We start from the raw sequence: 12,142 nt of genomic DNA, 5'->3' as shown, positions 1-12,142 counted from the left end.
CCCACATTCACCTGCACTCTGAACCTGTGACATGCAAACCTGCTGCAAACTGTGCTCCCTTGCTGAGTGTGCCTGCAGGGGAAGAACCTGCTCTACTGACCTCAGGACGAGCTTGCAACAGTCTGCATTGGCGAGTATTGCTGTAYCCTGCAATTTCAGCGCACAAAATTCCCTTTCAAAGCTCCTCTGTGGCTCAGTATGAGCCTACACTAATTCAAGTACAGCTGTGTAGCTCAGATACTGATTTGATGCTATTATTACTGCATTATTACTAAGAGAACTGTTCAGGTTTCATAATGAATGTGACATTTCCATAGTAAAACACATTTCATCTTGTAATTACTCCAGCCATTGTATTAAACATAAAAGCAGAAATGGTGTTGAAGAAAATAATCTGCAGTATCATGAAGAAAAATATAATTTAAAAAATCACAGGCTACAGCAGGCAGCAAAACTGCAATAACAATAAGATCATTTATCTAGCACTCATGAAGAGAGGAGATTACTGACTCACCATTCCAGCCAAATTCAGTGTAGCTCATGTGTTCCTTTATCATTTCTTATACATAACTGGTACAAACACATTTGGGCATGGAACACGCCAAGTACTGAGGATAGTTAGGGAAAAAAACCCACAAAAAGAAAACTAAAGGAGAGCAGTATTGAAATCAGAATAAATAAAGAGGAGAAAGTTTTAAWTTAATAGGTGTGATAAAGTTATTTGACAGCTCAGTGTGAAGCAGTGGAGGAACTGGTGGCAGTGAAGTTGAAACAGAAAAGAAGGTCAGAGAAGGGACAAGGGAGACAATCTGCAGTGCTGAAGCTGCAAGACAATTAGAATTATGAAAGGTCAAAGAAGGATAATGCAAGCTGTATCTCTCAGGGACAAGTAGGAAGAAATAATAAAAATAATTTGCACAGGAACATAGAGAATAGGGGGAAATGACAAAGGAGGAACTCATACTATTTTGGTCTTGCCAGCTATAATCTTACCAATGGGGTTTAATCAAGTATCCCTGAAACAAAAGATGCATGGCTCTAAGATGARTGGTGAACCTTTATTGTAAATAGAAATTTATGATATATAAAAGATTTGTTGAAACTACATGCAGTTTAAAATGTTCTTTTTCAGTTCATTTATTCCTTCCTACAAACGGATGAGCAAACTGAAGCTGCAGTTCGGTAAACCCGACTCAAATAAGGATTTAAGCCCTGTGAAGGAAAAATACAACTCAAAATGTTTGGTTAAGTGGACCCTAACATACATAGGCAACRTAGTTGACAGCTTCTCAGATCTCTGCTAGGTCAATTTGACAAATTAACAGCATTGTTAGCATCAGGAACATAGGAGTAAGAAGTACACACCATCCCAGAAAGCTAAAGAAAGAGAAAAAGAAAGTTTAATTGAAAAATCTTGCATCTAAAAAATTTCAAAACAAAAGGTGAGATCACTGTTGGAACATACACTGAATTTATTTGCCATAGCTCTACAGATTTTAAGGTTTTCCGTGACTTAAGACACATTATTGTCTTCCACTGCTATGTATGCTTGCTAAACTCCTTTTGGTTTTATTGGAGAATGGAGTAAAAGGACATGCAGGACCTGGGCCTGCTCCACACCAAACATTTTCATTGAGAGGTTTCTCTCAGGGTTTATAGATATAAGTATACTTCTTATAGAAACTCACACTATTTGGCACAGTCAGTTCTGAAGGAATTGGGATAGATAGACCAGGAAAGATAATGCAAACTTACCTCATGGTAACTGGAACTGCTGGATACAAAGACACTCAACATTTCTAATAAGTTATGCTACAGTAACTTCAGTAAAATAACGTCATCTAAACAAGAAAAAGCAACCTTTTTCATTCTCAAACCTAACAGCATTTTTCAAGCACCTGACTGCTAAGACCATAAATTCACAGGCATGCTGAATACAGAACCAATGTGATATTAATAAATCAGGGAAGGAAGCAAGTGATTGCTCAGGTTTACAATATTGAAACGGGATTGAATGCTTATAGTCAGGTTTGCAGATGTAGRTAATGAGTTCATGTGGCTGTGGGCAAGAACAAAAAAGATATAAATGAGGACATGACTACTCAGTGAGGTGGTGCATTGTGTGTGTCTGTAACACGGACTTTGCTTGAGATATGTACAGAAAATCAGGATTGCCCATTCAACCATTTAATCCCCAGAAAAAAGAAAAAAGAAMAAATTTRTGGTAGCATTCTCTTTGTCTCAATTACTCATCATGGGGAAAAAAATCAAGCAAAGCCAAGGGCTGCATTACTCAACTTTACATATTTTATGTAATGTCTACTATGATTTGGGGATATTRAAATTCTACAGTAGAACTGAAGGTTTCACTACCTGTTATTTTAATATGTTTATATATATGTATATATACATATATAAATACACACGTATATGTGTATATGTTATTTTTATTCCATTTAGGTTGAGGAAATACATGTTTTTTGTTTGCAAGAGCAGWCCTCTAGTGCTTACAGGAATTTTTGAACATAGCTGTTGCAATTGATTTAATCTTTAATTCKATTTTGAAGCTGTAGGAAATTCTCAGTATATCACCTGTACAGGGAAGATGTACAGGGAAAATACACTTTAGCAAGAGTTCCAGACTTCTTTGCAATGGTAACAATTAATGAGAGAMAAATGAACCCAATCTGTCTTTTACCCTGTGTTGAACTTGCAAACCTGAAAGTCAAAGAGGTGAGCCTCAAATATTCCTAAGGTGAGCCGCTTTCATTTGAGACTAAAGATACASACTGTTGAATGCCACAATGGTAACTCTAAAGAGTTTGTTAGAAACATATAATTGCAAATTTTATGTGCTACTTATGACCAAAAGTTACAGTAACCATTCTCCTTTGCATTAGTTAAAAGGAGAGGCTCAAAGTACGAGTCAGGTACAGTTTTTAAACATGCACAAATCATGCATTTAGATGGTGACTTCTGAAAACTACATTTATAGGTATGTAATTAGCCACTTGCATTCAAAATTACCTGATTTGTGCTTTCATACAGATGGATTTACTATCTTCTTTATTTTATAAGTTTCTGATGTTCACAGCACAGGACAATCATACAATTTACAATATACGAGCAACACATCGTTGGAAGTTATCAGAACATTGTACATACAACCACTCCAGGCCACCAGAATAGGAAGAAAATGTTTTTCTATTCCTAATTTTCCCTTAAATTTCCACTGAATTAATTGTAAATGAGAAATAAGARAGAAGAGTATCAGGTCTGACACCATTTTCACTTTAGAGAGATGAACAACCTTAATGGATAACATCGAAGCACCMATTTTCTTCTAGTAGTTCAGCTCATTTTTGTTAACTGAGTTATTCATCCAATATGTTCAAAGTCCAYTTAAAAATATAGTCCTTAAAATAAAATTAGCACATGCTTCAGTAGGGAGCAGCCAGCCCTTGTCAGCCCCTGTCATAGCAGAGAACATCTGAAGTTACTATTCAGCTGTGGAAAATCTTGTGAAGAAAAATGACAAAGAAAGACATAAGAAGGCAGAAAAATCAGGACAAAGGAGTTAATGGGGAATAAAAGTGATCATCACACTACTCTTAAACCAGCTAATTTCTTCTACAGCCTAAAGAGCAAAAAAGGAAAGTGAACTGGAGCACATATAGGATATTCAGAGAGGATCATTGCTTCTGTTTAGTGTGACTTACATAGGGACAGAGCATKAACAGCTTTTGCAAATCAGAGACATAACATTTAATAATCAATACAACTCTGCAATCAGCACATATAAGGGAAGAATCTATTAAAAATCCATTTAAAATATCAATGATGTACTTGTTGTTCTGCCTCTATATCATTTTAGTCCATGTTCTCCTGCAGTCCCTTGTTTCCAGATTTACCCTAGTTAGTTGGAAAAAATGCAATTAAAATGTGACAAGTTCTTCTGACAAAAATGCAAGATTCTCAAGAAATTATGACAGCATTTTCCCACTGAAAGACAAAGATCTAAACCACAAGAAATTAGTCATAGATTCATGTATAAAGCTCAAACCAAACTTGCACAATCACCAGTCAATGATTTTTTACTGGGGAAAAGGAAAATGAAATGCAGATGGTACTTTACTGCAGCATAAGATAACAAAAGACTTGCAATATCTTTTTCCACACAACTGAAAGTACCCCTCCTTTTAATCTGCCACAACTATCCTGTTGACTGTGATGTATTTTCTCCAAGTAATACTGTCTGTGGCAGAAGTGGGMTGCTTCCAAATGTGATTTATCTACTTGTTTACTGGAGTGCACACTCATTTCCCACGAGAACAGTGATGAGCTGTCAGTATAATTTATTTAACAAAACTTCTAATTGCTTCCTAATTGCTATGTAAGTAAAAATACTGGAGAAAATATTAACAAGCAATTTCTGCTCACATAACATTGAAAATGTCCAGTGATATCAACAAGAACAAGCCCCTGGCAGATTTTCTACATCTATGGGAGAATGTATATCAGTCAGCAAACTGTGAGAACATGAGGTATTCCTTCCTCTTCCTTATTCCTCTACAAATGACAACTTACCAGAAAGCTTTGGGTCAGAGATTTGTCCACAGTATCACCAAGCCGTGGTGTTCAGCAGAGTGACTCTGCTTTTTCTGTGGCAATAGCTCTGCATCCACAGAGATGTTAAGCACTCTTATTAGCTGAAGCTTAAGTGCAAAATTAATTTCACAGCTAAGTGCTATTTATGCAATTTTCATTGTTTTGAGAATACTTTAGATTCAGCCTGAAAAAAAAGTTTCAGTCTTTTGTCTGGCTAAATTATTCCTCCGGATTGTGAAAATCAGTTGATTTACTCCGTTTTTGAATTAAGTATTAAACTACAATTAAACAGAATATTTGAGAATGCAGTGAAGGCTGTAGGAAGTGTGAGCATGAGCAACAAAAAGGTCACTACACACTTACAGGACATCCAACTGCTCTTGAAAGCAAGTCCTTATAAAAGCCCCTGTGCCACAGCACTTGGAACAAGAGATACAGACAGAAAGGAGACTAAGGAGCAAAGGCAGAATACCTGTCTAAGAAAGGTTTTCACTAATGAAAGAGCTAGAATTCCTAGGAACTAAAATTATAATTATTAGATTAATAGCATCAATTCATACTTGATAGTTTCTGCATGACCAGGTCTGTGACCTTTCTTCTTGTTTTCTGTCTTAGCTTGCTATAAAAACCTGTCAACTATTCTGTTAATAGCTTGTTACAGATAACTACAGCAATGTATTAGGTATAATTGCAGAATTTATCACATCTTGAAAAAAATACTGGTGCAGAACTGCCTTACACTATCTCTTTTTTCTGCATTATTTCTAGGAAGGTGGCATTATTCGAAATTTAATACTTCATTCATAATAATTAAGTTTTATAGATTTTGTAATTGCTTTTATCTCTTAACAATATGTACCTCATTTTCTGTCAAAACCATGTACTGATAAGAAATTGAAAAATTTCTGCTATGAAAAATGTTCAGATTTCAATTCTTAGCTGGTTACGCATCCAGTACCTTACAATTAAACAACAGGTCATACTTTCGGTATATGAATTACTGGAAGACTCTTACTTCCTGCTTTTCTGTCCTTTTTGACCCTAAAATCAACATGTACAAACACACAAACCAGTAATGCTGGGGATTTTTTACCTCTTGTGAATATTAAAAATGTTTACCTGAGGTCCTTTGTAGCCCTGTTTTCATTGCAAGCCATCATGACCACAACTGTTCACAACTGATCTGTTTCTAAATGAAAACAAATCTTTGCCTTGTTAAGGCTTTTTGATGTGATCTAACAGACAGTAACATGTTGGCATTCATGGTAYCGAAAAGGTTTAATTTTTTYYTTWWTTTTTTCTTTAATTTTTTCTTTACATCTTCTTCCTATGTATAACATCCTTTCTTGTATTTACAGATGTGAATGATGATTCCAGAGGATCTACCTAACCAGTCTGGTTTCACCACTGAACACTGCAGACACAGAAGGAACTAGCAATCAACACAGCAAAAACAATTCAAAGAGTACTCCTGAAACCATGCAGTGGTGACTTTCTTGAAATAAAATCTTGTGTAAGGGCACTAAAACATCATTTAATACTGTAGTCACCAGAAAAGACTTGCTGAGCACTAGGCCTGGTGGTGGAAGCTGATACAAATAAATGAAAAAAGAAATTTTACATATCTAACAGTACTTACATGCAAGCGACAAATTCCTAAAGCAAAAATTCCTGCAGTTTTATCTGTGCAATATTTGGAACACATACAGCTCTGYGTATCCTTGGGCACTTCTATAGGAACAGAAAAAGTAAAAAAGTTTTATCTGGAAGTGAAGTACCAAGCAGTTCTTTTAAAGCAATGTACATRTGTTCAAAACCACCTTCTGATGAAGACTATTATGACAATCTTGTCTGTTTGTTCCCCTGTCCTACGCTGGCCTCTTCTACTGAATATATAACCTGTTCCCAAAATTAACCACTGGCTTTTCATCAGTAGTTTGGTTTTTTTTTTGTTTTTTTTCAAAAGAGCAAGAAGTATTTTAAGTCCTATAATATCTCTTCTGATAGAAATTTGAACAAAAAGAAGAGCAGATAACTTTGTGGTACAAAGTTGTGCTTTGTGCTTGAGAGTTTATTAAAGACATTTTTCACAAGGACAGTTTCATGAAATAGCCATACTATTGTTCTTAAATCCAAACCCTGACCAATAAAAGAAGACTAAGTGTTACTGATATCCAAAGCCACCCTTTCCTTCTTTCTTTCCAGGAAYCCCAAGAGATCTCATAGAGACAAAATATGGTACATTATTTCATTTTTACCACTCAGTAACTTTGAGGTCAAGAAGGCAAAAGAAAGAAAATAATGAACCTCTTCTCCTCTAATTCCATCACTCTCATCTTCCCCATTGTTACTGAAATAATAAAAATGCATGTGAATTTTTCACATAAACAACCAACCAACAAAACAGAAAAAAAGGAAGAAAAAAAACCCTAAACACAGGAATTAATGCTTGYTGTTAGATTTCCCACGTGTTTCCTAGACAAAAACACAAACTGGCCACTGCAGCAGATATCTGCACACAGCTTATAAAAAAGTAGCTTTGACTTAACATTCACTGACATCTCTGCAAAACTCTCAAAACCTTCAATTATTGCAATAGAGAACCCTAAAGAATACTGCATTCACACATTCAGAATGTCAAGAGTAATACTGTACCCTTTCCCCCAACAAATCCTTGCCCCCATGAAAAGAAAAATTATGGCAAAAGTTAGAAAAACATGTAATAAAAGCATTGAAGAATTGTTCTAAATCACAAATAAATAGTATTTTCTGAATTTTTGTTTAATCTTTAAACCTCTTTTACCTGGATGTCATGTTACATTGTCTTCCTTTTGGTCCTGGCAATYGTCTCTGAGCATCCTTTCTGAGGGAAGTGAAAAGAATGGTCACAGCCAGAGAGTCGAAGAAGCTGTTTTTTAACCATGCATGTGTACCAGGAAGAGCCATCTCTGTCGAAATCCAGATGCATCCTGCTTCTCTTTTTCCAATTTTAAGGAAAATTGAAAACACTTAACTAGCCTCCTATTAATCAAATGGTAACTATTTTTTAAAATGTGATTTGAGCAGTTATTAACCTTTAATAAATGGGCATGTTTGTGATTTCAGGAAGGTTGGGTATCTTAGATTGACATACCACTATTTTCCATAGAAGGTTTTCACCCTGTTTTTTAAAGTAATATGTGGTGAAAATCTTTTTACAAAATATTGAGTGGTGATATTAGTTCCACTAATTTTAGTGAGAGCAACACTGCACCCCGAGGTTTAATTTATGTGAATTGTAGTTGAGAGGAACTCATTCCTATTATTYCACTGATGACAGAACACTTGCTGCAATAATACACTTATTTTGCAGGATTATTAGCATACTATTTACTAAATATATGTGTATAAAAAGACATATATGTGTATTCAAGTCGTTAGGAAGCAATTGTCGGTGCAAACTACTATAAAGCAGTATTTTCGGACCTAAAGTCAGCAGCTCTTTTAAGAACTCAGCAAGGCTACATCCAAGCACTTAACTTTTCAATGAGCTCAGGCTCTGCTGATCCGAGGACATGGGAAGAGTCTGCTGCACTCCATTACAGATACTGGGGGCAATTCAGACACAGCTGAGATAGGGAAGCAGGACCAGAACAGGGATAAGATAACTGTAACATGGCCTTCCACCACTAGAACATCTTTTTTTTTTTTTTTTCCTGTGATGACAGTTCTGACTTTCAACTTCAATTTTTGTAATTATAGAATTAGCTTTTGAGGGCCCTTCAGACATGCTCTTTCTCGGGGCTGTGGCTGCTAGCACTGCCTTGCCTTGGGTATTCTGTGGCAACTCAGAGTTTTCTAGTCACAGAAAGTGTAAAGATAAGAGAATCTCAGAACTTGAAGCTGTGGATTAAATTAGACAAGAAAACTAATTAAAGAAGTTTGAATGACATGATATTTCCCCTTTAGATCATGCTAGAGAACACTTGATGTTTTCCTTCACATMTCTGTTACAGTAAAAATTTGACCTCCCTTGCTGTAGATCGCAGTTAATTGATTTTTCCTGTGTTCTTAGCTGTTTCTACAGGTTAGCAATAAATATCTGGAAAGGTGCAATATGCAGCTTTCTCTTAACAAATATTTTAATTTGAAGAAGGTATCAAGCAGTCCCTGGTTTTCTCAATCAGGCACCATATTTTTTCAGATGAAACAGATATGATCTTCCATTTGACACACTTAAGAGCTAACAGTAAGATTTTTTTTTTTATTCTTTAATTTATTTGCTTGGTTTTTTTTCAATACACAGGAAAGGGATTTGGAAGTAAAAAGATTTTCCTTAAATCTTAACCCTCTTAAACCTTAAGATCTCAAAAACTGCAGACAGACATCCCTGGGATATGAAACATGTATTCATCCAGAAAGAAAGCAATCTGGGCAGAAATGGGTCATACAAAATGCTTCAGTACGCTACGTGACTCCAGGTAACAGAGGATGTACAAAGCTAAGGAACCTTTTGTCCAGAAGRTGCATTCAGGTTTGATGTGAGATGGACTTATGCCAGCTGCCTCTGAAGCAATTTGAATTTTTTTTTTTGCCTCAGTGAGAGACACAGAGATGTACGCCTGCTAACAGGCTGTTCTGCAGAGTTGTTGGAGAGGAGCACTGCTATGAGGCTGCCAGAAAAGTTGCCCCAAAGGTTCAGAGACTGCACATTTCTCTCTACTTTCATCTCACAGAAAAGAGCAGGTCCCAAGAGCAGAAGACATACCATGTGGAAAAGAGCATAAAGGAAAGAGCACAGTCTGGGAAGGTCCAACATTCAGGGAACATTGACCTTGGCAAAGCAAAGGTGATACCAATGAGCAGRAGGTGTCACCTGGATGATCTCGTGTCTGCAGAGAAACCTCCTTTGACTAAAGACTCCAGAGTTGTGTTACTCTGTCAAAACAGTTTCTCAGCTCAAGAAAATTTTTGGATTTGTCATTGACAGCCTGATACAACATTAAAACCACCTTCGGGCACTCGGACATGCCTTCACCTGACAGGCCTGATGGAGATCTAGACTGTGACCATCCAAGCATGAAATGAGCAGCCTTTACAAGGCTCTATCAAAAACTGCCACCAGATTTCCACAATAAYTCAAGCTTTGCTCAGAGATTTGGCCTAGTCAAGGGGAAAAGGTGAGACAAGAAAGAATGGCTGACAACAACTATAACATAACCCATTGACAGAAGTGCAGTTTTATGTAGGGCTATGAAAAGAGCACAGAGAATCTATTTGGTGCAGAAATAGACAAAAAATTTGGACATATAGAAATTTGGTCCTTTGGAGAGAGGAGTCCATGTTGAATAAATTTTTCTGGCAGAACTGGGGACTCTGTAGGGGTCCCTTGCTGAAGCAGACTTTTCCCAAAGGACTGCAGTCTSTGGGAGGGACCCCACACTGGAGCAGAAAAAAGTGTGAGGAGTGACTTTGGTGGTGGGCACCTGGCATCAAGCCATGGTCAGCCCACTTCCCAGAGGAGTGGAGGATGTGCTGGTGTTTGTTGGCTGGGGCAGTTCATTTTCTTTACAGCAAGTGGTGTGGAGGTCTGTTTGGGTTTGGGATGAAAACAGTGTGGATAATTCAGAGATGTTTTCATTATTGCAGCATAGTGYTTGCACAGAGTCAAGGCCTTCCAGGTTTCTAACCTCACACTGCCATCAAKCAGCCTGGAGAGGCATAAGCTGGGAGGGGACACAGCTGGGACAGCCAAMCCAARGGRTATYCCATACCAYGGCATCATACTCAGCATAYAAACCTGAGRAAAAACAAAGCAGATGTTCAGAGTGATGGTGTTTATCTTCCCAAGTTACAGTTACACATGTGGTGGCTCTGCCTTATGGGGGTTAACTGCCTGCCCAYGGGAAACAGTGGATGAATTCCTTGTTTTGCTTTCCTTGCATGTGTGGCTTTTGCTTTACCTATTAAACTGTTTTTGTCTCAACCCATGAGTTTTGTCCCTTGTACTTTTCAGATTCTCTTCCCAAGCTGTGTGGGGCTTAGCTGCCAGCTGGGTTCAAAACACGACAGTCCTTTCTATCTGCTGGGACCAGTGATGAATGAGTTTGCCTGTGCCTGAGACAGGAATAACCCAGTTTTCCTTAGCACATTTGTAGTATTCAGTACAGGAATTTTATCCTCTTCTACATTATGTAAAATTTTCATTTCAGGACCAGTCCARCTGGTGGATTCCCCAGTGTTCACTAACCAAGTGGCCTTCATTAAATGCTAAATGCCCCTGTTTAAAGGTCCCATGACCCATTGTTCTTAGTCTTTAACAGTTCATTACATTGTTCCATCTTTCCAGAGGCTGGTGCATGATGGGGATTGTGATACATCCACTCAAATGCCACGTTCTTCGGCCCAAGTATCTATGACGTGGTTTTGGAAATTAGTTCCAGTGATTAATTTCTTTCTGGAATACTGGAATACCCTATCCTGAGTCCTAAGCAGTGTCACAGGGCACAGGATATGTTTTCAKCCGTCTGGTGGTTGCTTCTACCATTGTTAGCACATGACTCTTGCCATCAGGGGTTCAGGGGAGTGTGACATAATCAATCTGCCAGACTTCTCCATATTTATGTTTCAGCCTTTGTCCTCCACACCAAAGGTGCTTTAAAAGCCTGGCTTCCTCAATCGCTTAATTGCAACTTTACATCCGTGGATAACTTGYGTGACAGTGTCTATGGCTAAGTCCATACCTCAGTCACAAGCCCACCTATACATTCCATCTCTTCCTTGATGTCATGAGGTGTCATRGACCCACTGAGATAGAAATAATTCATGCTTACATTGCCAGTCCAAGTCTACCTGAGCCACACAAGTCTTGGCCGCTGCTGGTTGTTCTGGTGTTCTTCAGAGGCCCGACTCTTGGGTAAATGATGTACTCATGCAACCAGATTCTCCACCCAGGCAGCAATATCTTGCCACAATGTGTCAGCCTAGATAGGCTTAGCCCTGCAGTGCCAGTCATTCTGCTTCTATGGCTGCAGCCAGGCCCGCAGAGCATTTGCCAGCATCCAGGAAAAGTATAAAATATTGACCATTTTCCTATTCAAAAGCATATAAAGCCAGCTAGGTGGCTTTGACCTCTGAAAATTGATTAACTTTCTCCTTCAGCAGTTTCTGTGACTTGTAGTAGGAGACTCCCTACAGTAGCTTTCCACATCTGATTCTTTCCCACAGGATGTCAGGATCCATTAGTAAACACGGCACACCACTTCTCTCATTCTGCTAATTTATTGTATAYTGGGGCCTTTTCAGCATGTGTTACCTCCTACTCTGGTGACATTCCAAAATCTTTGCTTTCTGGCAGTCCATGATCACTTCCAAGACTCCTAGATGACTGGAGTTTCTTATCTGAACTCATTGTGTGATCAGTGTGGCCCATTGACTCCATGTAGCATCAGTTGCCTGATCAGTGCAGAGGGGAGTGTCCCTTTGAGCATCCAATCCAACATGGATRATCAGGGTGCCAGGAGAAGCACCTAAAAACCTGGATCTTGTATGCAGG

Source organism: Malurus melanocephalus, unplaced genomic scaffold, assembly GCF_030028575.1.
Source record: "Malurus melanocephalus ecotype Western Australia unplaced genomic scaffold, MMel_1.1 scaffold_177, whole genome shotgun sequence".
Classification (NCBI taxonomy): Eukaryota; Metazoa; Chordata; class Aves; order Passeriformes; family Maluridae; genus Malurus; species Malurus melanocephalus.
The sequence above is the reverse complement of the archived record's forward strand: the minus strand, read 5'-3'. Positions refer to the sequence as shown.